The following is a 27,575-nucleotide window of genomic DNA, read 5'->3' as shown; positions in this document are numbered from 1 at the left end:
GGTGGTGGAGATGGTGGATGGTAGTGACAGCAATGGTGGCTGTTTTTTTTTTGTTTTAAAAAAATTATTATAAGAATAATATGGACTTTTTCTAATTTTATTGTGTTTTGTTCAATGTCTTACTAAACACAATACATATACACTAATAATTTGTGTCCATGTCTTTAATGTCTATGTCTCTGTGTCTTTGTTTCAAGAAATACATAAACTAAACGCTGCCTAATGGAATGCTAACATAGATAGTCGGATACAATGTTGGAATTTGTAAAAGAACAACATTTTGATTTTAATTTGACACTTATATAGCCCCAAAAGAACGTGGTAAGTGGTGTTTATTGAAATTTTTTATTCTCAAAGCAAGTGATACAATGTTGTTTTTAGGTTATTTGAGCGCCAAAACATAACGACGTTGTTTTATAAGTTCCAACGTAGCATCTAACCATGCATGTCAGCGCTCCATTAACATCTGTGTGCAATGCTAGAAATTGTCCCAAGGACTAATGTGAATCAATTTGTAAAGTTTGGGTCTGAATAGAGGCAATTAAAATTTCAAGGATTAAATTGAGACTCGTTTGCAAGTTTAAAGAGCCAAATTGAATATTAACTCGAGCTTACCAGTACATCATCTACCCATGAATATTTAAGATATAAAATAAACAAAAAATTACAATAGCAAATATGTTGTTTATTTAAGATTCTCATTCTCTTTAGGGACTGAGATTGGAGGACTGAGACTCAGTATTGTATTTAGTAGCCAAAGGCTGGAACTAAAATTTTAGCTTTAGGACATAAAATTTCAATTTCTTCAACACCTCTAGAAAATAGAGACATAGGAGACTGAAATTTCTAAAGAAGAAGACTGAAACTTTAATAATATTTATTTTTAAAATTATTTTCATCCAATTTTAAAAATTTCAAATCCAACTCTACCTTTCTTTTACCTTCCAAACCACCACCACCACCTAGGTGGTACTAAGATTAAGATACACCAACCTGGCCTAGAATCTAAATTAATGTTGTTGTTATTATTATTGTTACCACCACTGCTTGAACTGCTATGATGGTCTTTGTTCATAGAAGGAGGATAAATATGATGTTGATGATGTTGTGTTGTAGAAAAAATAACATTGTTGTTATTGGCATTACCTTTTTCACAAGACAAAACAAGGGTAGCGGATTGAACAAGCTCCAAACACATACTTAACTTGTTTAGTTCAATGTGAGTGAGGCTAGGGATTAAGCCTTTGAAGAAAAAAAATTAGAGGTGGATTTGGGTGATGTGTTACAATGGATGGGGAAAAAGAAAAGGAGAAAAGAAAAAGAAAAAAATGGAAAAAAGGTATTTAAATATTTTTATTTGTTTTAGTTATTATATTTTTCTTAAATCAAATAAGATATTGAGATATAATTCAATCATGTATACTTTACACCAAATACAATACAGAAACTTAATTTAATATCTGTCTCTCTTAGTCTCAATATTTCTTCTAAATGTAGCGTTATGTGTATATACTTGTTCATATCCTAGCTCCTCATAAAAGCCAGACTCAAAATGACTAAGCCCCACTCTACAATCTATAGAATAAGAGTCTAAAGCTACACCGTACCACATAATTTACTCGACCTCATATAGGTCGATCACAATGGAGACAACTTCATTTGATTTGCTCGAATAAGATAAATCTCAACTAACTCATATAATCTCTCCTATTAATTTAAAAAAGAGATCACAACAACCTTCCTAAACAAAGAGGAGAAACAACCGACCATCAAAGGTGGAATAACTTTGGAAGTGATTATTAGATCATCATGTACTTCTATAAATACCCTAACACACTTAGGTATTCTTCAAACCCTAACTCATAAAAACCTGCCTCAAATCTTTGATAACTTAAGCATCGGAGTCCTTGCAGGTACCACCAACCAACCTTGCTGAGGAACTCGGATGGCTTCACCTCACCAAGGAAGACATCGAAACATCCCATCAAAAAGAGGTTGGACCTCACGTTTAAGCCCAAATCACATTGATTTTGGTAAGCCTCAGAACATTTGCGCCACTTCCAGAGAACCTGGGAAGTCTACACTAGTAATGGCAGACGTACATCCTAAAGACGGAGCACTGCATCAGATTCAGAGTCACATGGTGGCGACCAATCGAACAATGAGCATGTTCTTTACATACCCCAAAACCTTGATAGAGGAAAATGGGTGGTAGGAGATCAAGAAAATAGAAATCCAGGAGAACGAAGAATAGACTCGCAGATCCATATACCTGAAAAATTAGTTGATAGAAGCACAGCCAATATCCTTGGTTTGGTTCATGGATACCAAGGTCGGTTGGAATAGCTGGAAAATAAGTTGGAAAGATAATGTGACATGGAGAGATCTCTTTGAAGAGAATCACAAAGGTGAAGAGAACTGGAAAAAAAGTTACAGAAGCTGGAACCAAGCCTCAAGGAGAAAATAAATTAGGCAAAATGGGAAACAACACCCCCAGGAAATGTTGACCCCTTCTCCGAAGAAATCATGCAGGCCTGAGTTCCTACTTCCCAGAAACTTCAGGAGCCCAGACATAGACCTTTACGATGGCACCACAAATCCATGACAGCACCTCAGTAACTTTAAAAGTCGTATGTACCTGGCAGATGCTTCAGAAGACACTCGATGCAAGGTTTTCTCAACTACATTGACTAAAGCAGTAATGAAGTGGTTCGATAGTTTACCTCCTAGATCAATCACTTGCTTCGATGATCTAGCCAAGAACTTTTTTACCAGATTCTGGATTCAAAAGGACAAGAACAAGCACGCTCCAAGCCTCCTAGGCATAAAGTAGGAGGTCAGATAAACTCTTCGGGCCTATATAGAAAGGTTTAATAAGGCATGCTTAGAAACCCATAATTTACCTACTGAAACAGGCATTATGGGACTCATAAATAGACTTCGAGAAGGTCTGTTCTCATAGTCCATATCAAGAGATACCGACTTCTTTATATGAAGTTCAAGAACGAGCTGAGAAAACATTAATATTGAGAAAATAGCACAGTTAAGAAAACCTACTGCTCGGCAAGCCAATGAATACCTAATCCGAAATAAAGAAAAAGACTAGAAAAAGAAGAAAGAGTACAACTCAGACAAGCCTAGGAAGTACCACTCCTAAACCTCATTATGAGTATCCTTGGTTGATGTCTACAGAGAGATGTATCATACTGAAAAGATACCCTTTCCAAGCCAATTAAAAGCAGAAAAGGAAAAATCGGTCAGAATATTGTAAATACCACAAGATCTATGGCCATGCTATTAATAGTTGTTATAACTTGAAGAATCTCATTGAGAATCTGACCAGAGAAGGACGATTAGATAGATACCTTGCTGGGAAGTTGGATAAAACCTAAAAAAAAAAAGAGAAGAGTTAGACAAGGAAAGCAGGGAATGACCTTTGAGAACACCCGAAAAGCACATCCACATAATAATTGAGGGATTTCCAGATGGGAAAGTTATCAAATCCTCCCGTAAAAGGCATTTGAAAGAGATTTACCAGGTAGGCACAACTGAGGATATGCCCGAGTTACCCACCATCACCTTCACAAAAGAAGATGCCAAGGGTGTCGTACCTAGTCATGATGATCCAGTAGTAATAACTTTGATCCTAGCCAATACCAATCTTCACTGAATATTTGTGGACCAAGAAAGCTCTGCAGACGTATATTCTATTTAAGTCAACCTTTGATAAGTGGTGCACGAAATTGTGATTACACTTTTCACAACTCCGCACAACTAACCAGCAAGTGCACTGGGTCGTCCAAGTAATACCTTACATGAGTAAGGGTCGATCCCACGGAGATTGTCAGCTTGAAGCAAGCTATGGTTATCTTGTAAATCTTAGTCAGGAGATTAATGATAAAAATGATTTTGTTTATGAAAAGTAAATAACATGAAATAAATGGTACTTGTGATTCAGTAATGAGGAACAGGTTGAGGTTCCAGAGATGCTCTGTCATCTGAATCTCTGCTTTCCTACTGTCTTCTTCTCCAAACACGCATGGCTTCCTTCAATGGCAAGCTGTATGATCCTCTCGGATGAAAAATACCAGGTACGATCTCTGCACGGCTAGTCAACTGTCGGATTTCTCGTCTCGGATGAAAAATACCAGGTACAGCTACCGCACGGCTAATCATCTGTCGGTTCTCACTAGCGTCGGAATAGGATCTCTCTATCCTTTTGCACGCTGTCACTGCGCCCAACATTCGTGAGTTTGAAGCTCGTCACAGTCATCCCTTCCCAGATCCTACTCGAAATACCACAGACAAGGTTTAGACTTTTCGGATCGCAGGAATGCTGCTAATTGGTTCTAGCCTCTACCACGAAGGTTCTAACCTCCGGACTCGGTCTGTGGATTAGAAACCCAAGAGATACGCACTCAAGCTGTCACCCAATGACGACGTTGAGCTCAGATAGAACGGAAGTGGTTGTCAGGCACGCGTTCATAGAATGGAGAATAATGATGAGTGTCACGGATCATATCATTCTCTAAATTGAAGTACGAGTAAGTATCTTAGAATAGAATCAAACGTGATTGAATAGAAAACAGTAGTAATTGCATTAATCCATTGAAACACAGCAGAGCTCCTCACCCCACCTATGGGGTTTAGAGACTCATGCTGTAGAAGATACAATATGAAGTGTAAAATGTCATAAGGTACCAAAAATGAATCTCTAAAAGTAGTTTTTATACTAAACTAGTAACTTCGGTTTTCAGAAAATGAGTAACTAAGTGCAGAGAGTGCAGAAATCTACTTCTGGGACCCACTTGGTGCGTGTCTGGGCTGAGCTTTCAAGCTTTCACGTGCATATGCCCAAAGTTGGAGTTAAACGCCACCCTGGGTGCCAAAATGGGCGTTTAACGCCAAGAACTATGCCAGTTCTGGCGTTTTACGCCAGAAAGTTTTAGGCTGGTTTTTAGCGCCAGTTTGGACCATCAAATCTCTGGAAAAGTATGGACTATTATATATTGCTGGAAAGCCCAAGATGTCTACTTTTCAACGCAATTAAGAGTGCGCTAATTGGGCTTCTGTAACTCCAGAAAAATTTACTTCAAGTTCAGGAGGGTCAGAATCCAATAGCATCTGCAGTCCTTTTTCAGTTTCTGAATCAGATTTTTGCTCAGGTCCCTCAATTTCAGCCAGAAAATACCTGAAATCACAGAAAAACACACAAACTCATAGTAAAGTCTAGAAATGTAATTTTTATTTAAAAACTAATAAAAATATAATAAAAAATAACTAAAACATATTAAAAACTATGTAAAAAATAATGCCAAAAAGGGTATAAATTATCCGCTCATCACAACACCAAACTTAAATTGTTGCTTGTCCCCAAGCAACTAAAAACAAAATAGGATAAAAAGAAGAGAATATACAATAAATTCCAAAATTATCAATGAAGATTAGTCTTAATTAGATGAGCGGGGCTAGTAGCTTTTTGCTTCTGAACAGTTTTGGCATCTCACTTTATCCTTTGAAGTTCAGATTGATTGGCTTCCATAGGAACTCAGAATTCAGATAGTGTTATTGATTCTCCTAGTTCAGTATGTTGATTCTTGAACACAGCTACTTTATGAGTCTTGGCTGTGACCCTAAGCATTTTATTTTCCAGTATTACCACCAGATACATAAATGCCACAGACACATAACTGGGTGGACCTTTTCAGATTGTGACTCAGCTTTGCTAGAGTTCCCAGTTAGAGGTGCCCAGAGCTCTTAAACACACTCTTTTTGCTTTGGACCACGACTTTAACTGTTCAGTCTCAAGCTTTTCACTTGACACCTTCACGCCACAAGCACATGGTTAGGGACAACTTGGTTTAGCCGCTTAGGCTAGGATTTTATTCCTTTGGACCCTCCTATCCATTAATCCTCAAAGCCTTGGATCCTTTTTACCCTTGCCTTTTGGTTTAAAGGGTTATTGGCTTTTTCTGCTTGCTTTTTTTTTCTTTTTTTTTTGCCACTTTTTTCATTTCTTTTTTTTTTCCTGCAAGCTTTTCACTACTTTTTCTTGCTTCAATAATCAATTTTATGATTTTTCAGATTATCAACAATATTTCTCTTTCTTCATTATTCTTTCAAGAGCCAATAATTTTAACATTCATAAACAACAAAATCAAAATTATGCACTGTTCAAGTATTCATTCAGAAAACAAAAATTATTGCCACCACATCAAAAACTAATTTCAGAAAACTAATTTTAAGATAAATTTTGAAACCCATGTGCTTCTTTTTCTTTTGCAAATAAAAATATTATTCAATTAAGAAAGATGAGGGATTCATGGAATCATTTATAGCTTTGAGACATAGACTCTAAACTTTATTGACCATAGAATAAAAATAAGACATAAAATAAACATCAAAGCAGACAAATAATAATAAAAGAAAGGAAATTAAAGACATAAAAATAAATTACTCTAATACTAATACTTAAGTAACTCTTAAAATAGGTTTCTAATAATAAAAGTTATCACAGAGTTAGGACTCAACAACCTTGATTTTGAGGGATAGGTGCTCCTTCAATCTGTGGGACATCCAACTCTTCCAGGGACAGCTTCTGACGTTTTAGCTCCTGTATCTCACGCCCTTGTTTCTCTTGTTCTATGAGCATTTTGCAGAGCATGCTGTTTTGATTCTGCTATTCTTCCTTGAGTTGATTCACAGCTTCTTGCAGCTTGGTGATAGTTGCTTCTAGGCGGGCCCAGTAGTCAAATTGAGGAATTTCTGGGAGGAGCTCATGCGCCCCCCCCCTCTTGATGAGGTTATCTTGAATTTGAGGTCCATCCATCACTTTTTTGTGATTGGGCGTTCAACTGTGATATATTCATCCACACCCATCTGTACCCCCGCATCTTTACATAACAGACTAATCAAGCTTGGGTAGGCCAATTTGGCCTCAGTGGATTCCTTGTTTGCAAACATGTAAATTTCAATAGGGATCAGCTGATGAATATCTACCTCCTTCCCCAGCATAATATAGTGAATCATCACTGCTCTCTTGACAGTGACTTCAGATCGGTTGCTGGTTAGGAGTATAGAACGCCCAATGAAATCCAGCCAACCTCTAGCAACTGGTTTGAGATCACCTCTCTTTAGTTGGTTTGCGACACCTTTTGAATTAGTAATCCACTTGGTTCCAGGGAGGCATATGTCCTCTAGAACTTGATCTAGCCTTTTATTCTTGGCCATTCTCCTATTAAACGACTCTGGATCATCTTGTAGTTAAGGAAGTTTAAGAACTTCTCTCACTTTGTCAAAGTGGAAGTAAATAACCTTTCCTCTGACCATAGTCCAAAAAGGAGTAGAAAGCAGTTCCTTCTAATCTTTGCTTTTCTGTCATCCACAGATTTGCATAAAATTCCTGGATCATGTTTCTTCCAACATGTATCTCAGGATTAGCCAGGACTTTTGATGAGCGGAGAATTTATACCCTTTTTGACATTGTTTATACATAGTTTTAGTATACTTTAGTTACTTTTTATTATATTTTTATTAGTTTTCATTCAAAAATCACATTTCTGGACTTTACTATGAGTTTGTGTATTTTTCTGTGATTTCAGATATTTTCTGGCTGAAATTGAGGGACTTGAGCAAAATTCTGATTCAGAGGCTGAAAAAGGACTGCACATGCTGTTGGATTCTGACCTCCCTGCACTCGAAATGGATTTTCTGGAGCTACAGAAACCCAAATGGTGCGCTCTTAATTCCGTTGGAAAGTAGACATCCAGGGATTTCCAGCAATACATAATAGTTCATACTTTTCTCAAAGATAAATGACGTAAACTGGCGTTTAATGCCAGTTTCATGTGCCATTCTGGTGTTAAACGCCAGAGACAGGTTACAAGTTGGAGTTAAACGCCCAAAACAGGTTACAACCTGGCGTTTAACTCTAGAAACAGCCTAGGCACGTGTAAAGCTTAAGTCTCAGCCCCAGCACACACCAAGTGAGCCCCGGAAGTGGATTTCTGCACTATCTATCGTAGTTTACTCATTTTATGTAAACCTAGGTTACTAGTTTAGTATTTAAACAACCTTTAGAGATTTATTTTGCATCTCATGACATTTTACACATTTCACATTATATTTCTGACGGCATGAGTCTCTAAACCCCATGGTTAGGGGTGAGGAGCTCTGCTGTGTCTTGATGAATTAATGCCATTATTTCTGTTTTCTATTCAATCACGCTTGTTTCTGTTCTAAGATACTCGCTCATACTTAACCGTGATGAATGTGATGATCCGTGACACTCATCACCATTCTCAACCTATGAACGTGTACCTGACAACCACTTCCATTCTACCTTAGATTGAGAGTGTATCTCTTAGCCTCCTGGTTCATGATCAGAGTCTTCGTGGTATAGGCTAGAATTATTGGCGGCCATTCCTGAGATCCGGAAAGTCTAAACCTTGTCTGTGGTATTCCGAGTAGGATCTGGAAAGGGATGACTGTGACGAGCTTCAAACTCACGAGTGCTGGGCGTAGTGACAGACGCAAAAGGATCAATGGATCCTATTCCAACATGAGTGAGAACTGACAGATGATTAGCCGTGCGGTGACAGCGCATTTGGACCATTTTCACTGAGAGGACGGATGGTAGCCATTGACAACAGTGATCCACCAACATACAGCTTGCCATGGAAGGAGACCTGCGTGCGTGAAGAAGAAGACAGTAGGAAAGCAGAGATTCGGAAGACAGAGCATCTCCAAATCCTCAATTTGTTCTCCATTACTGCATAACAAGTATTATTTATTTTATGCTATTTACTCTTCATAAATATAATCACTCTTATCATTGATTTCCTGACTGAGAATTACAAAATAGCCATAGCTTGCTTCAAGCCGACAATCTCCGTGGGATCGACCCTTACTCACGTAAGGTATTACTTGGACGACCCAGTGCACTTGCTGGTTAGTGGTACGAGTTGTGAAAAGTGTGATTTACAATTTGTGCACCAAGTTTTTGGTGTCGTTGCCGGGGATTGTTCGAGTTTGAATAACTGACGGTTCATCTTGTTGCTTAGATTAGGAAAATTTTATCTTTTGGGTCAGAGTCTTTTATTTTCTTTTCAAAAAAATTTTCCAAAAATTTTTTATTTTTCTTTGTTAATATTTAGAGTTTTCTGTTTGAGTTTAAATTCATATTTTAAGTTTGGTGTCAATTGCATATTTTTATTTTCCTTTAAGTTTTCGAATTCTTGTTCATTGTTCTTTCTTGATCTTCAAGTTGTTCTTGCTATTTTTCTTGTTTGATCTTTAGTTTTTCCTGTTCTGTGTCTTTTCATGTTTTTCTTGTGCGTTTTCAAATTATCAGTATTCAAGAAATTTATATACATTAAATACATTTTTTAAAACACGTTAAATTTATAGCTCAGTTGGCTAGAGCGTTGTGCTTATGTTCTTGGTAATTGGGTATCTTCCTTTTAAAACTTTTTCAAAAATAATTTTTCTTTGATTAAATCTTGTGTCAAACTTGTAAATTTGGTGTTCTCTTGTTATTTTTCTTTAATTTTTGAAAATTTATTTTTAGGTTTCCAAAAGTTTTAAGTTTGGTGTTCTTTTTATGTTCTTGAGTCTTTGAATTTTATTCGTGTTGTTCTTGTGAGTCTTCAAGGTGTTCTTGAGTCTTCTTTATATTTTGATCTTAAAATTTTTAAGTTTGGTGTGTCTTGGTGTTTTCCCTCCAAAATTTTCGAAAAACAAGGAGCATTAGATCTAAAAATTTTAAGTCTTGTGTCTTTTGTGTGTTCTTCTCTTTCCTCATTAAATTCAAAAATATCTTTTCTCTTTAATTTTAATTGATTTTCGAAATTTAACTTTAAAAATTCAGATTTTTAATTAAAAATTTTTATCTTATCTTATCTTAGTTTTAAATTTCAAAAAATCAAATCGTTTTCAAAAATCATATCTTTATCAAAATCCTTATCTTATATTGTTGACTTTTTCAAAATTCAAAATTCAAAATTCAAATTTTCAAATTTCAAAATTCAAATTTCAAATTTCAAAAATTTAAAATTCAAAATTTAATTTTCAAATTTAAAACTTAAATTTCAAAACTTCCTAACCACTTTCTCTCTCTTCATTTTTCGAAAATCCTTACCCTTTATTTTTCAAATCTTTTTAATTAATTAATTATTTTAGTTTTCAATTTCCTTTTAATTTTTGAACTTATATTCGAATTTTTACTTATTTTATTTTATTTTATTTTCAGTTTCCAAAAAAAAAATATTTACAATCCACATCATCTCCCTTTCTCCATCATGGACAAAAGTGGAAATGAACAGTCTAAAAGGACTCTGGGGTCATATGCTAACCCCATTACTGCTGGATACGGGAGTAAAATCTGTACACCTCCTATCAAAGCAAGCACTTTTGAGCTAAATCCTCAGCTCATTGTCATGGTGCAGCAAAATTACCAGTATTCTGGTCTTCCACAAGAAGAACCTACTGAGTTTCTGGCACAGTTCTTGTAAATTGCTGACACAGTGCGTGACAAGGAGGTAGATCAGGATGTATACAGGCTGTTACTATTTCTGTTTGCTGTAAAAGATCAAGCTAAAAGGTGGTTAAATAACTAACCCACAACAAGCATAAGAACATGAAAACAGTTATCAGACAAATTCCTGAATCAATATTTCCTTCCAAAAAGGATGACACAGCTAAGGCTGGACATCCAAGGCTTTAAACAAGAGGATGATGAATCCCTTTATAATGCCTGGGAGAGGTACATAGGGATGCTAAGGAAATGCCCCTCTGAAATGTTTTTAGAGTGGGTGCAATTAGACATCTTCTACTATGGGCTTACAGAAAGAGCTCAGGTATCTCTGGACCACTCAGCTGGTAGATCTATACACATGAGAAAAACTATTGAAGAGGCTCAAGAGCTTATTGATATAGTTGCTAGAAATCAGCATCTGTATATAAGTAGTGGGTCCTCCATAAAAGAAGAAGCCGAAGCAGTATCTACTGAACTTGGTCCTCCAGAACAAGTTGCTGAATTCAATCAACAATTGTGTTTTCTAACAAAACAGCTAGCATAATTCAAGGAGATGCTACAAGACACTAAAAATGCTAATAAAAATATGGAAGCACAATTGAATCAGACAAAACAGCAATTATTAAAGTAGATAACAGAAGAGTGCCAGGCAGTTCAATTAAGAAGTGGGAAAACATTAAATACCTCACTTCAGAGCAGCAGAAAGCCAAGAAAAGAACAACTGATAGAGGATGAGCAAAATATTATCCAAAATCCCTCTGAGGACAGTAAGAGCCCAGAGAGGAATAACTCTAGCATTCAAACGCCAGAAACAGGCAAGGAACTGGCGTCAAACGCCCAATGGAAGCTCAGTTCTGGCGTTCAAACGCCAGAAACAGGTAAGAAGTTGGCGTCCAACGCCAATCCAGCTTCCAACCCTGGCATTCAAATGCCAGTGAGGGATCAGACACACATAAGTGCTGATAGCAACCCCTCTAAAAAGGCTTCTCCAACCACCTCTATAGGAAATAAACCTGCAGCAACTAAGGTTGAGGAATACAAAGCCAAGATGCCTTATCCTCAAAAACTCCGCCAAGAGGAGCAGGATAAGCAATTTGCCCGCTTCGCAGACTATCTCAGGACTCTTGAAATACAGATTCCGTTTGCAGAGGCACTTGAGCAAATACCCTCTTATGCCAAGTTCATGAAAGAGATCTTGAGTCATAAGAAGGATTGGAGAGAAACTGAAAGAGTTCTCCTCACTGAAGAATGCAGTGCAGTCATTCTGAAAAGCTTCCCAGAAAAGCTTAAAGATCCCGGGAGCTTTATGATACCATGCATATTAAAGGGTAATTGCACCAAGACAGCTTTATGTGATCTTGGGGCAAGTATCAACCTAATACCTGCATTCACTATCAGAAATCTTGGTTTAACTGAAGAAGTCAAACCAACCCGGATAAGTCTCTAACTTACTGATGGCTCCATTAAATACCCATCAGGCGTGATTGAAGACATGATTGCCAGGGTCGGGTCATTCGCCTTTCCCACTGACTTTGTAGTGCTGGAAATGGAGGAGCACAAGAGTGCTACTCTCATTCTAGGAAGACCTTTCCTAGCAACTGGACGAACTCTCATTGATGTCCAAAAGGGGGAAGTAACCATGAGAGTCAATGAGGATGAGTTTAAGTTAAATGCTGTCAAAGCCATGCAGCATCCAGACACACCAAAAGACTACATAAAAGTTGATCTTATTAACTCTTTGGTAGAGGAGATCAACATGGCTGAGAGTCTCGAATCAGAGCTGGAAGACATCTTTAAAGATGTTCAGCCTGGTCTGGAGGATTCAGAGGAATTGAAAGAGCCTCTGAAACTTCCTCAGGAAGAGGAGAAACTTCCTAAACCTAAGCTCAAACCACTACCACCATCCCTGAAATATGCATTTCTGGGAGAAGGTAACACTTTTCCGGTGATCATAAGCTCTGCTTTAAATCCACTGGAAGAGGACGCACTACTTCAAGTGCTAAGAACACACAAGACAGCTCTTGGGTGGTCCATAAGTGATCTTAAGGGCATCAGCCTAGCAAGATGCATACACAAGATCCTATTGGAGGACAATGCTAAGCCAGTGGTTCAACCACGGAGGCGGCTAAATCCAGCCATGAAGGAAGTGGTGCAGAAAGAGGTCACCAAGTTACTGGATGCTGGGATTATTTATCTCATTTCTGATAGCCCCTGGGTGAGCCCTGTCCAAGTTGTCCCCAAGAAAGGAGGCATGACAGTGGTTCATAATGAAAAGAATGAATTGGTTCCTACAAGAACAGTTACAGGGTGGTGTATGTGTATTGACTACAGAAGGCTCAATACAGCCACCAGGAAGGATCACTTTCCTTTACCATTTATAGACCAGATGCTAGAGAGACTAGCAGGTCATGAATACTACTACTTTTTGGATGGCTATTCAAGTTACAACCAAATTGCAGTAGACCCTCAGGACCAAGAGAAAACAGCATTCACATGTCCTTCTGGAGTGTTTGCCTACAGAAGGATGCCTTTTGGTCTGTGCAATGCACCTGCAACCTTTCAGAGGTGCATGCTCTCTATCTTCTCTGATATGGTAGAGAAATTTCTGGAAGTCTTCATGGATGACTTTTCAGTATTTGGAGACTCATTCAGCTCCTGCCTTGACCATTTAGCACTTGTTCTGAAAAGATGCCAAGAGACCAACCTAGTTTTAAACTGGGAAAAATGTCACTTTATGGTGACTGAAGGAATTGTCCTTGGGCAGAAAATATCAAACAAGGGAATAGAAGTGGATCAAGCTAAAGTGGAAGTAATTGAAAAATTACCACCACCTGCCAATGTTAAGGCAATCAGAAGCTTTCTGGGGCATGCGAGATTCTATAGGAGGTTTATAAAGGAGTTTTCAAAAATTGCAAAATCTCTGAGTAATCTGCTAGCTGCTGACACACCATTTGTGTTTGACACAGAGTGTCTGCAGGCATTTGAAACTCTAAAAGCTAAGCTGGTCACAGCACCAGTTATTTCTTCACCAGACTGGACATTACCATTCGAACTAATGTGTGATGCCAGTGACCATGCCATTGGTGCAGTACTGGGACAGAGGCATAACAAGCTTCTGCATATCATTTATTATGCTAGCCATGTTTTAAATGATGCCCAAAAAAATTACACAACCACAGAAAAAGAATTGCTTGTAGTGGTTTATGCCATTGACAAGTTTAGATCATACTTAGTAGGATCAAAAGTGATTGTGTACACTGACCATGCTGCTCTTAAATATCTACTCACAAAGCAGGATTCAGAACCCAGGCTCATAAGATGGGTGTTGCTTCTGCAAGAGTTTGATATAGAAATAAAAGACAGAAAAGGGACAGAGAACCAAGTGGCTGATCATCTGTCCCGGATAGAACCAGTAGAAGGGGCGTCCTTTCCCTCTATTGAGATCTCTAAAACCTTTCCGTATGAGCAATTGTTTGCCATTCAGGAAACACCATGGTTTGCAGACATTACAAACTATAAAGCTGCAAGATTCATACCCAAGGAGTACAGTAGGCAACAAAAAAAATTAATTACTGATGCAAAGTACTACCTGTGGGATGAACCATATCTCTTTAAGAGGTGTGCAAACGGAATAATCCATAGGTGTGTGCCTAGAGAAGAAGCACAGAAGATCCTATGGCATTGTCATGGATCACAATATGGAGGACATTTCGGAGGTGAGCGAACAGCCACAAAAGTCCTCCAATGTAGCTTCTACTAGCCTACTCTCTATAAAGACTCCCGAGAGTTTGTGCGTAACTGTGATAGCTGCCAGAGAGCTGGTAATCTGCCTCATAGTTACGCCATGCCTCAGCAAGGGATCTTAGAGATTGAGTTGTTTGACGTATGAGATATTGACTTCATGGGGCCTTTCCCACCATCATACTCAAACACTTATATTCTGGTGGCAGTCGACTATGTATCCAAATGGGTAGAGGCCATTGCAACACCCACCAATGATACTAAGATAGTGCTGAAGTTCCTCCAGAAACATATCTTCAGCAGGTTTGGTGTCCCTAGAGCACTAATCAGTGATGGGGGCACTCACTTCTGCAACAAACAGCTTTACTCTGCTATGGTCCGATATGGAATTAGCCATAAGGTGGCAACTCCATATCATCCACAGACAAATGAGCGGTTAAAGTCGAGGTCCAAAGCAAAAAAAAAAAGAGTGTGCTTAAGAACCATGGACACCTCTAATTTGGGACTCTAGCAAAGCTGAGTCACAATCTGAAAAGGTTCACCCAGTTATGTGTCTGTGGCATTTATGTATCCGGTGGTAATACTGGAAACAAAGTGCTTAGGGCTACGGCCAAGACTCATAAAGTAGCTGTGTTCAAGAATCAACATACTGAACTAGGACAATCAATAACACTATCTAAATTCTGAGTTCCTATAGATGCCAATCATTCTGAACTTCAAAGGATGAAGTGAGATGCCAAAACTATTCAGAAGCAAAAAGCTACTAGTCCCGCTCATTTGATTGGAGCTAAGTTTCATTGATAGTTTGAAATTTATAGTATATTCTCTTCTTTTTATTCTAATTGATTTTCAGTTGCTTGGGGACAAGCAACAATTTAAGTTTGGTGTTGTGATTAGCGGATAATTTATACGCTTTTTGGCATTGTTTTTACATAGTTTTAGTATACTTTAGTTACTTTTTATTATATTTTTCTTAGTTTTCATTCAAAAATAAATTTCTAGACTTTACTATGAGTTTGTGTATTTTTCTGTGATTTCAGGTATTTTCTGGCTGAAATTGAGGGACTTGAGCAATATTCTGATTCAGAGGCTGAAAAAGGAATGCAGATGCTGTTGGATTTTGACCTCCCTGCACTCGAAATGGCTTTTCTGGAGCTACAGAACCCCAAATGGCACGCTCTCAATTGCGTTGGAAAGTAGACATCCAGGGCTTTCCAGCATTATATAATAGTTCATACTTTGCTCAAAGATAAACGATGTAAACTGGCGTTTAACGCCAGTTCCATGTTCCATTCTGGCGTTAAACGCCAGAAACAGGTTACAAGTTGGAGTTAAACGCCCAAAACAGGTTACAACCTGGCGTTTAACTCCAGAAATAGTCTAGGCACGTGTAAAGCTCAAGTCTTAGCCTAGGTTACTATCTATCATAGTTTACTCATTTTTTATAAACCTAGGTTACTAGTTTAGTATTTAAACAACCTTTAGAGATTTATTTTGCATCGCATGACATTTTACACGTTTCACATTGTATTTCTGACGGCATGAGTCTCTAAACCCCATGGTTGGGGGTAAGGAGCTCTGCTGTGTCTCGATGAATTAATGCCATTACTTCTGTTTTCCATTCAATCACGCTTGTTTCTATTCTAAGATACTCGCTCGTACTTAACCGTGATGAATGTGATGATTCATGACACTCATCACCATTCTCAACCTATGAACACGTGCCTGACAACCACTTCCGTTCTACCTTATATTGAGAGTGTATCTCTTAGCCTCCTGGTTCATGATCAGAGTCTTCGTGGTATAGGCTAGAATTATTGGCAGCCATTCCTGAGATCCGGAAAGTCTAAACCTTGTCTATGGTATTTCGAGTAGGATCTGGGAAGGGATGACTGTGATGAACTTCAAACTCACGAGTGATGGGTGTAGTGACAGACGCAAAAGGATCAATGGATCCTATTCCAACATGAGTGAGAACCGACAGATGATTAGCCATGCGGTGACAGCGCATTTGGACCATTTTCACTGAGAGGACGGATGGTAGCCATTGACAACGGTGATCCACCAACATACAGCTTGCCATGGAAGGAGACCTGCATGCGTGAAGAAGAAGACAGTAGGAAAGCAGAGATTTGGAAGACAGAGCATCTCCAAATCCTCAATCTGTTCTCCATTACTGCATAACAAGTATTATTTATTTTATGCTATTTACTCTTCATAAATATAATCACTCTAATAATTGATTTTCTGACTGAGAATTACAAAATAGCTATAGCTTGCTTCAAGCTGACAATCTCCGTGGGATCGACCCTTACTCACGTAAGGTATTACTTGGACGACCCAGTGCACTTGCTGGTTAGTGGTACGAGTTGTGAAAAGTGTGATTTACAATTCGTGCACCAACTTCCCAGCCCTTGTTTTGAATCTGCTCTTAGATCTCCGGGTATTCATCTTCTTTCAGATTGAACCTAACTTCCGGGATTACTGATCTTCTACACACAATTTTGAAATAATGGTCTGTATGTTCTTTGGTGCAGAAGTCATGCATCCAATGTGGTTTTGGATTGCTTTCTTTCTTCTCTCTTAAAGCTGTTTGTCTTCCTTTGGGTGCCATGAGATTGGTTTGTTTTATCTCAGGGATCACGGAAATCACACCAAACTTAGAGATTTGCTTACCCTCAAGCAAAATAAAAAGAAATAAGATGAATAGATGGAGAGAAAGGTTCGAATGATGGAGTGAAGGGGGTGACCGAATGTATAAATAAAGGGGAGGGAGGGAATGGGTTCGAAATTTTAGAAAAAGATATGATTTGAAAGATATGATTGATAAAAGATAAACATGATATGAAAAAGAGAAGATTGTTTTCAAAATTTAAGAGATATGAAAAAGATATGAGGAAGTTAGATCTGAGTTTTTGTTTATGCATCTAAGAAACAAAAAAATAATATGAATGAGTTAAAAAGATTTGAAAAGAAATTGGAAATATGAATGAGTTTTTGAAAAAGAATTGAAAAGAATTAAAAAAGAATTAAAAAGAATTTATAAGATTATAAATTTTTGTGAATGGAAATTAAAAAATGAATGTTTGTAATGTTTGGATGCAGAAAATTTTGATTTAAAATATGAAAATTCGAAAAAAATTGAAATGGAAACGAAATTACCTCTTCCCTAACTGTTCTGGCGTTAAACGCCCAGAATGATACCCATTCTGGCGTTTAACGCCCATCTAGTGGCCATTTTGGGCGTTTAACGCCCAGCCAGGTACCCTGGCTGGCGTTAAACGCCAGAAATCCTTCTTTACTGGGCGTTTTTCTGAACGCCCAGAATGCTGCCATTTCTGGCGTTAAACGCCCAGAATGCTGCCCATTCTGGCGTTTAACACCCAGAATGATACCTTTACTGGCGTTAAACGCCCAAATTGCCTCTTTACTGGCGTTTTGATGCCAGTGAGCTCTTTTTCTCTGTGATTCTTCTGCTTTATGTTCCGAACCTTTATTTCCCTGACTTGTTCACTGAAAAGCTTTAATAAACATGAACAACAAAATTAAATGGATTTATATAATTGTTATAAACATCTAAATTTTGATAATGGCTGGGTTACCTCCCAGTAAGCGCTTCTTTACTGTCTTTAGCTGGACTTTTACTGAGCTTTTTAATTTAGTCTCAGTTTTGAGCATTCTTGCTCAACATCACCTTCAAGATAATGTTTGATTCTCTGTCCATTAACAATAAACTTTTTGTCAGAATCAATATCTTGAAGCTCTACATTGCCATATGGTGACACACTTGTAATCACATACGGTCCCCTCCACCGGGATTTTAATTTCCCAGGGAACAATCTGAGCCTAGAGTTAAACAGCAGGACCTTCTGTCCTTTCTCAAAGACTCTAGATGATAGCCTTTTGTCATGCCATCTTTTTGCTTTCTCTTTATAAATTTTAGCATTTTCAAAAGCATTGAGTCTGAACTCCTCCAGCTCATTCAACTGGAGTAATCTTTTCTCTCCATCTACCTTAGCATCAAGGTTTAAGAACCTTGTTGCCCAGTAGGCCTTGTGTTCCATTTCCACTGGCAGATGACAGGCTTTTCCATACACAAGCTAGTATGGAGAGGTCCATATAGGAGTCTTGAATGCGGTTCTGTATGCCCATAGAGCATCATCCAGACTTCTTGCCCAATCCCTTCTACGGGTACTTATAGTCCGTTCCAGGATTCGTTTTAGTTCTCTATTTGAGACTTCAGTCTGCTCATTTGTCTATGGATGATATGGAGTGGCCACTTTATGGTTAATTCCATATTGGACCAGAGCAGAGTCAAGCTATTTATTGCAGAAATGAGTGTGATAAACCCATATTTTATGATATATTTTGTGCTTAATTTGAGTGATTTATTCAATCCTTCACCCACTTATTCATATTAATTGCATGATTTTACTTCTCCTTCCTTATTATGTGATGTATGTGAAAAACATGTTTCCTATGCTTAAAAATTAATTATTTTAATTACCCTTATTATCAATCGATGCCGTGATTAGTGTGTTGAGTAGTTTCAGATCTTCTAAGGTAGGAATGACTCAAAGGATGGAAAGGAAACATACAAAAAATGGAAGGAAAGCACAAAATGGCATTTTGGAGAAACTGGCATCCACGCGATCGCATGGGCGACGCGGACGCATGCCAAGCGCGAATCAACAGCGACGCGGCCGCATGACTGACGCGACCGCGTGCCTTAAGCCAAACACATATGACGCGGCCGCATGACTAACGCGACCGCGTGACAAGAAAAGCTCCGAATGACGCGACCGCGTGACCCACGCGGAGGCGTGACAGAGGCCACGCACCAGAAATTGCAGAAAACGCTCCCAGCGATTTCTGAAGCCCTTTTTGGCCCAAATCCAAGTCCAGAAGGCATAGACCAGAGGTTATGAAGTGAGGGAATGCATCCATTCAGGGAGAGCTCGCCAATTTAGTTACTTCTCATGATTTAGATTTAGTTTTGAGAGAGGTTCTCTCCTCTCTCTCTTAGGATTTAGGATTTCTCTTAGTTTTAGGAGTGACTCTCAATCCCAAGTTTAATGTTCCTTTACTTTAAGCTTCACTTTCACTTTTATTCATTCCATTACTTTAGTTGATTATTTACTTTTGCCATTTAATTTATGAATTCTTCTATGTTCTAGATTATTTGAATTAATGTTATTTGAGGTATTTCAGTTTATTATTGCTTTCTTTTATTTATGTCACCATTGCTTTCAATCTGAAGACATTTTTATTCCAGCAAATTTACTTTTTCCCTTTTGGTCTTGGTTAAGAAATCAGTAACTCAGGAGTTATCTTAGCTCAATATATTTGATAACTGTTATCTTTGCTAATTGAATTGAACTTCAATAATCCCAACCTTTTCTTAGGAAATAAATAGGATTCAACGATCAAACTAATTAGTCCCTTGACTTTCCTTTGCTTTAGCAAGGGTTAACTAAGTGGAATTAAGATTCAATCTTCTTTATTATTGAGAAGGATAACTAATTTGGACTTCCAATTTCTCATACCTTGCCAAAAGTTTGCTTTACAGTATTTATTTATTTTAATTGTCATTTAAATTATTTGTCATATTTATTCCTCACTCTCAACCCCGATTTACAACCTTTATAGCCAATAATAAAAACATACTTCCCTGCAGTTCCTTGATAAGACGACCCGAGGTTTGAATACTTCGGTTAACAATTTTAAAGGGGTTTGTTACTTGTGACAACCAACACGTTTGTGCGAAGGGATTTTTGTTGGTTTAGAAACTATATCTACAATGCGACTGTTTTATTAAATTTCTTTACTAGCAAAAACCTATTCGTCAAAATGGCGTCGTTGCCGGGGAACTGCTAACGTGTGCCTTATTATTGGTTATTGTAAATATTTTTCTTTTACTTGTTTATTTATTTCAATTTTTTTTCTTTTTAATTTTATTTGCTACTATGAACTCTCACCCCTCTCACTTTGAGTTTGGTTCTAACTTTGTTGAAGGAAATAGAAGCCACAGCAGGAATATGCATCAAGGTCAGACCAATCAAGGATGGATGGAGCCAAGAGGATCTAATCAACCCTTTAGGCAACAACACCCTCCAAGATATCATGGACAATGACCATTCTACAATGCATACCCAGTGATGAGCGGATAATTTATACGCTTTTTGGCATTGTTTTTACATAGTTTTCAGTATGATTTAGTTAGTTTTTAGTATATTTTTATTAGTTTTTAATTAAAAATCACATTTCTGGACTTTACTATGAGTTTGTGTGTTTTTCTATGATTTCAGGTATTTTCTGGCTGAAATTGAGGGACCTAAGCAAAAATCAGATTCAGAGGTTGAAGAAGGACTGCAGATGCTGTTGGATTCTAACCTCCCTTCACTCAAAGTAGATTTTCTGGAGCAACAGAACTTCAAATGACACCTTTCCAATTGCGTTGGAAAGTAGACATCCAGGGCTTTTCAGAAATATATAATAGTCCATACTTTGCTCGAGTTTAGACGACGCAAACTGGCGTTTAACACCAGTTCCATGCTGTATTCTGGAGTCAAACGCCAGAAACAGGTTGCAAAGTGGAGTTCAACGCCAGAAACAGGCTAAAAACTGGCGTTCAACTCCAAGAATGACCTCTCCACATGTAAACATCAAGCTCAGCCCAAGCACACACCAAGTGGGCCCCGGAAGTGGATTTTTGCATCAATTACTTATTTCGGTAAACCCTAGTAACTAGTTTAGTATAAATAGGACTTTTTACTATTGTATTTAGATGATCTTTGGAACGTTTTTCCTTAGACTTGGGGGCTGGCCATTCGGCCATGCCTGGACCTTATCACTTATGTATTTTCAACGGTAGAGCTTCTACACACCATAGATTAAGGTGTGGAGCTCTGCTGTTCCTCAAAGATTAATGCAAAGTACTACTATTTTTCTATTCAATTCAACTTATTCCGCTTCTAAGATATTCATTCGCACTTCAATATGATGGATGTGATGATCGTGACAGTCATCATCATTCTCAACTTATGAACGCGTGCCTAACAACCACTTCTGTTCTACCTTAGATTGAATGGATATCTCTTGGATATCTAATACAGGGGACCGAGTCCGAGTTATTAGTGTCTTTGTGGTATAAGTTAGAACCCATGGATGGCCATTCCTGAGATTCGAAAAGTCTAAACTTTGTTTGTAGTATTCCGAGTAGGATCTGGGAAGGGATGGCTGTGACGAGCTTCAAACTCGCGAGTGCTGGGCGTAGTGACAGACGCAAAAGGATAGTAAATCCTATTCCAGTATGATCGAGAACCGACAGATGATTAGCCATGTAGTGACAGCGTATTGGACCATTTTCACAGGAGGATGGGATGTAGTCATTGACAACGGTGATGCCCTACATAAAGCTTGCCATGGAAAGGAGTAGGATTGATTGGATGAAGATAGCAGGAAAGCAGAGATCAGAGGAACAAAAGCATCTCTATACGCTTATCTGAAATTCTCACCAATGAATTACATAAGTACCACTATCCTATTTTATATTTTAGTTATTTTCATCCACTATAATTTCTTAATACAATTTAATCCGCCTGACTGAGATTTACAAGGTGACCATAGCTTGCTTCAAGCCGACAATCTCCGTGGGATCGACCCTTACTCACGTAAGGTTTATTACTTGGACGACCCAGTGCACTTGCTGGTTAGCTGTACGAAGTTGTGAAACAGATATAAGATCATGAACGTGCGTATTGAGTTTTTAGCGCCGTTACCAAGGAATGGAATGATCACGATTTCGCACACCAAGTTTTTGGCGCCGTTGCCGGGGATTGTTCGAGTTTGGACAACTGACGGTTCATCTTGTTGCTCAGATTAGGTAATTTTATTTTATGTTTAAGCATTTTATTTCAATTTAATTTTCGAAAAATCTTTCAAAAAAAATTTTTTTTCCCTTTGTTTTCGAAAATTATTTTAAAATTTTTAAAAATGAATTCTAAAGTTTCAAAATGGTATGCTGAAGTTTGGCTAGCCATCAAGCTTTAGACTAACCTGGTATGATTCCTGGAATCTTGATTGAGGACTTTGAATTCATTACTTCCTTTTTCCTATATGTTTTTGAAAAAAAAAATATATACAAAAATCCAAAAAAAACATTAATAAAATCATAAAAATCAAAAATATTTTGTGTTTCTTGTTTGAGTCTTGAGTCAATTTTTAAGTTTGGTGTCAATTGCATTTTTTCTAAAAATTTATGCATTTTTCAAAAATTCATGCATTCATAGTGTTCTTCATGATCTTCAAGTTGTTCTTGGTAAGTCTTCTGGTTTGATCTTGATGTTTTCTTATTTTGTGTCTTTTGTTGTTTTTCATGTGCATCTTTGCATTCATAGTGTCTAAGCATTAAAGATTTCTAAGTTTGGTGTCTTGCATGTTTTTCTTTCATTAAAAATTTTCAAAAATAAGTCTTGATGTTCATCTTGATCTTCAAAGTGTTCTTGGTGTTCATCTTGACATTCATAGTGTTCTTGCATACATTGTGTGTTTTGATTCATAATTTTTATGTTATGAGTCTTTTTCATGTTTTTCTCTTTCTTCATTAAAAATTCAAAAATAAAAAAATATCTTTTCCTTATTTTACTCAAAATTTTCGAAAATATGATTTGATTTAGTCAAAAAGTTTTTAAATTTAATTGTTTCTTATGAATCAAATCAAATTTTCAATTTAAAAATTCTATCTTTTGCAAATCTTTTTCAAAAATCAAATCCTTTTCAAAATTTCTTTCTAATATTTTCGAAAATTTTTCAAATTAATTTTCAAAAATCTTTTTCTTAATTTTAGTTCATGATTTTCGAATTAGTTACTAACATTTAATGTGATTGATTCAAAAAATTTCAAGTTGTTACTTGCCTATTAAGAAAGGTTCAATTTTTAAATTTTAAAAATCATATCTTTTTAGTTCTTGTTAGTCAAGTAATCAACTTTAGTTTTCAAAATCAAATCTTTTTAATTTTCTTTTCAAATCTTTTTCAAATTAAAGATTTCAATCATATCTTTTTCAAATTCAATTTCAAAATCTTTTCTAACTTCTTATCTTTTTAAAATTGATTTTCAAATCTTATCTTTTTGTTTCATTCATATCTTTTTAAATTTCAATCATATCTTTTTCAAAAACAAATTTCAAAACTTTTTCAGTCAATCTTATCTTTTTGTTTCAATCATATCTTTTTCAAAACTACCTAACTAATCCTCTCTCTCTCTTATTTTTGAAAATTCCCTCTCTCCTTTTTCAAAATTCCTTTTTAATTAACTAATTGTTTTAATTTTAATTTAATTTCAACTTTAATTTTTGAAATCTAACTTTCAATTTTAATTTTTATTTTAATTAAATTTCAAAATTCTCTCTCTCATCTCCTTCTATTTATTTATTCATCTACTAACACTTCTCTTCCATCCAAAAATTCGAACACCACCTCCCTCTCTGTGTTCGAGTTTTCCCTCTTCTCTTCCTTACATTACATTATTTTCTTCTTCTACTCACACAAAGGAACCTCTCTCTACTGAGGCAAAGAGGATCCCTATTATTTTCTGTTTTCTTCTTTTTCATATGAGCAGGAGCAAGGACAAGAACATTCTTGTTGAAGCAGATCCTGAACCTGAAAAGACTCTGAAAAGAAAACTAAGAAAAGCTAAAATACAACAATCCAGAGACAACCTTACAGGAATTTTCGAACAGGAAGAGGAGATGGCAGCCGAAAATAATAATAATGCAAGGAGGATGCTTGGTGACTTTACTGCACCTAATTCTAATTTACATGGAAGAAGCATCTCCATTCCTGCCATTGGAGTAAACAATTTTGAGCTGAAACCTCAATTAGTTTCTCTGATGCAGCAGAACTGCAAGTTTCATGGACTTCCATATGAAGATCCTTTTCAGTTCTTAATTGAATTCTTGTAGATCTGTGACACTGTTAAGACCAATGGGGTTGATCCCGAGGTCTACAGGCTTATGCTTTTCCCATTTGCTGTAAGAGACAGAGCTAGAGTGTGGTTGGACTCTTAACCCAAAGATAGCCTGAACTCTTGGGATAAGCTGGTCACGGCTTTCTTAGCCAAGTTCTTTCCTCCTCAAAAGCTGAGTAAGCTTAGAGTGGATGTTCAAACCTTCAGACAGAAAGTAGGTGAATCCCTCTATGAAGCTTGGGAGAGATATAAGCAACTGACCAAAAAGTGTCCTTCTGACATGCTTTCAGAATGGACCATCCTGTATATATTCTATGATGGTCTGTCTGAATTAGCTAAGATGTCATTGGATACTTCTGCAGGTGGATCCATTCACCTAAAAAAAAGCCTGCAGAAGCTCAAGAACTCATTGACATGGTTGCTAATAACCAGTTCATGTACACTTCTGAGAGGAATCCTGTGAGTAATGGGACGCCTCAGAAGAAGGGAGTTCTTGAAATTGATACTCTGAATGCCATATTGGCTCAGAACAAAATATTGACTCAGCAAGTCAATATGATTTCTCAGAGTCTGAATGGAAGGCAAGCTGCATCCAACAGTACTCAAGAGGCATCTTCTGAGGAAGAAGCTTATGATCCTGAGAACCCTGCAATAGCAGAGGTGAATTACATGGGTGAACCCTATGGAAACACCTATAATCCCTCATGGAGAAATCACCCAAATCTCTCATGGAAGGATCAACAAAAGCCTCAACAAGGCTTTAATAATTGTGGAAGAAACAGGTTTAGCAATAGCAAGCCTTTTCCATCATCCACTCAGCAAAAGACAGAGAGTTCTGAGCAGAATCCATCTAGCTTGGCAAATATAGTCTCTGATCTATCTAAGGCCACTCTAAGTTTCATGAATGAAACAAGGTCCTCTATTAGAAATTTGGAACCACAAGTGGGCCAGCTAAGTAAAAGGATCACTGAAATCCCTCCTAGTACTCTCCCAAGCAATACAGAAGAAAACCCAAAAGGAGAGTGCAAGGCCATTGAATTGATCATCATGGCCGAACCTACAAGGGAGGGAGAGGACGTGAATCCCAGTGAGGAAGACCTCCTGGGACGTCCAGTGATCAATAAGGAGTTTCCCTCTGAGGAACCAAAGGACTCTGAGGCTCATCTAGAGACCATAGAGATTCCATTAAACCTCCTTATGCCATTCATAAGCTCTGATGAGTATTCTTCTTCTGAAGAGAATGAAGATGTTACTGAAGAGCAAGTTGCCAAGTACCTTGGTGCAATCATGAAGCTGAATGCCAAATTATTTGGCAATAAGACTTAGAAAGATGAACCTCCCTTGCTCACCAATGAACTGAGTGATCTGAATCAACTGAAATTGCCTCAGAAGAAACAGGATCCTGGAAAGTTCTTAATACCTTGCACCATAGGCACCATGACCTTTGAGAAGGCTCTGTGTGACCTTTGGTCAGGGATAAACCTCATGCCCCTCTCTGTAATGGAGAAACTGGGAATCTTTGAGGTGCAAGCTACCAGAATCTCATTAGAGATGGTAGACAACTCAAGAAAATAGGCTTATGGTCAAGTAGAGGACGTGTTAGTAAAGGTTGAAGGCCTTTACATCCCTACTGATTTCATAATCCTGGATACTGGGAAGGATGAGGATGAATCCATCATTCTTGGAAGACCCTTCCTAGCCACAGCAAGAGCTGTGATTGATGTGGACAGAGGAGAATTGATCCTTCAACTGAATGAGGAATCCCTTGTGTTTAAAACTCAAGGATCTCCTTCTATAACCATGGAGAGGAAGCATGAAAAACTTCTCTCAGTGCAGAGTCAACCAAAGCCCCCACAATCAAACTCTAAGTTTGGTGTTGGGAGGCCTCAACCAAACTCTAAGTTTGGTGTTGAACTCCCATATCCAAACTCTAAGTTTGGTGTTGGGAGTCTATAAAATTAACCTGATCACCTGTGTGGCTCTATGAGAGCCCATTGTCAAGCTATTGACATTAAAGAAGCGCTTGTTGGGAGGCAACCCAATGTTATTTAATCATTTTTATTTTATTTTCTCTTTGTTATTTCATGTTTTATTAGGTTGATGATCATGTGGAGTCACAAAAACTACTGAAAAAATCAAAAACAGAATGAAAAACAGCATTGAAAACAGAACACCCTGGAGGAAGGGCTTACTGGCGTTTAAACGCCAGTAAGGAGCATCTGGCTGGTGTTTAACGCCAGAACAGAGCATGAAATTGGCGTTAAATGCCAGAAACAAGCAGCAGTCTGGCGTTTAAACGCCAGGATTGCACCCAGAGGAAAGCTGGCATTAAACGCCAGAAACAAGCATCACACTGGCTTTAAACGCCAGAAACAAGCATCAGACTGGCGTTTAACGCCAGAAACATGCACCATACTGGCGTTCAACGCCAGAAACATGCTGCAGACTGGCGTTGAACGCCCAAAACAAGCATGGAAGTGGCGTTTAACGCCAGAAACATGCTGCAGTCTGGCGTTAAACGCCAGGATTGCATATATAGGGTGTTTTACACGCCTCAAAGGTGAAGGGATGAGAAATCCTCAAACACCTCAGGATCTGTGGACCCCACAGGATTCCTTCAGGATCTGTGGATCCCACAGGATCCCCACCTACTTCTTCTCTCCTCTTCACACCTTTTCATAACTCTCTTCCCCAAATACCCCTCACCAATCAACTCAATCACTCTTTCCCATCACCTCTTCACTACTCACATCCATCCTCTCTTCCCTAAAAAACCCCACCTACCTTTAAATTCAAAATAATTTCCCTCCCAAACCCAACCCTAAATGGCCGAACCCTAACCCCTCCCCACTCTTATATAAACCCCTCATTCCTTCTTTATTTTCACACAACACAACCCTCTCTTCTTCCACTTGGCCGAAACCACTTCTCCCTCCATCTCCTCCATTCTTTTCTTCTTCTACTTCTTTCTCATTTCTTTTGCTCGAAGATGAGCAACCATTTTAAGTTTGGTATGCTAAAAGCATTGCTTTTTGTTTTTCCATAACCATTCATGGCACCTAAGGCCAGAGAGACCTCTAGAAAGAGGAAAGGGAAGGCAATTGCTTCCACCTCTGAGTCATGGGAGATGGAGAGATTCATCTCTAAGGTCCATCAAGACCACTTCTATGAAGTTGTAGCCAAGAAGAAAGTGATCCCTGAGGTTCCTTTCAAACTCAAAAAGAATGAGTATCCGGAGATTCGACTTGAAATCCAAAGAAGAGGTTGCGAAGTTCTAACCAACCCCATTCAACAAGTCGGGATCTTAATGGTTCAAGAATTCTATGCAAA

At 37.8% G+C, this 27,575-nt stretch overlaps 1 non-coding gene across 1 annotated transcript; it reads right to left on the bottom strand.

Moving 5' to 3' along the window:
* Nucleotides 1-24,423: 24,423 nt before the first annotated feature.
* On the bottom strand, nucleotides 24,424-24,531 carry LOC148581460 (small nucleolar RNA R71). The gene has a single exon (XR_015896453.1). It is a non-coding gene; the product is annotated as a small nucleolar RNA R71 (small nucleolar RNA).
* Nucleotides 24,532-27,575: the final 3,044 nt, after the last annotated feature.

This window comes from Arachis ipaensis, chromosome B10 (genome assembly GCF_059453495.1).
Source record: "Arachis ipaensis isolate K30076 ecotype BB chromosome B10, ASM5945349v1, whole genome shotgun sequence".
Lineage (NCBI taxonomy): Eukaryota > Viridiplantae > Streptophyta > Magnoliopsida > Fabales > Fabaceae > Arachis > Arachis ipaensis.
Note: the sequence above shows the minus strand (reverse complement) of the source record. Positions and strands in the feature narration are given on the sequence as shown.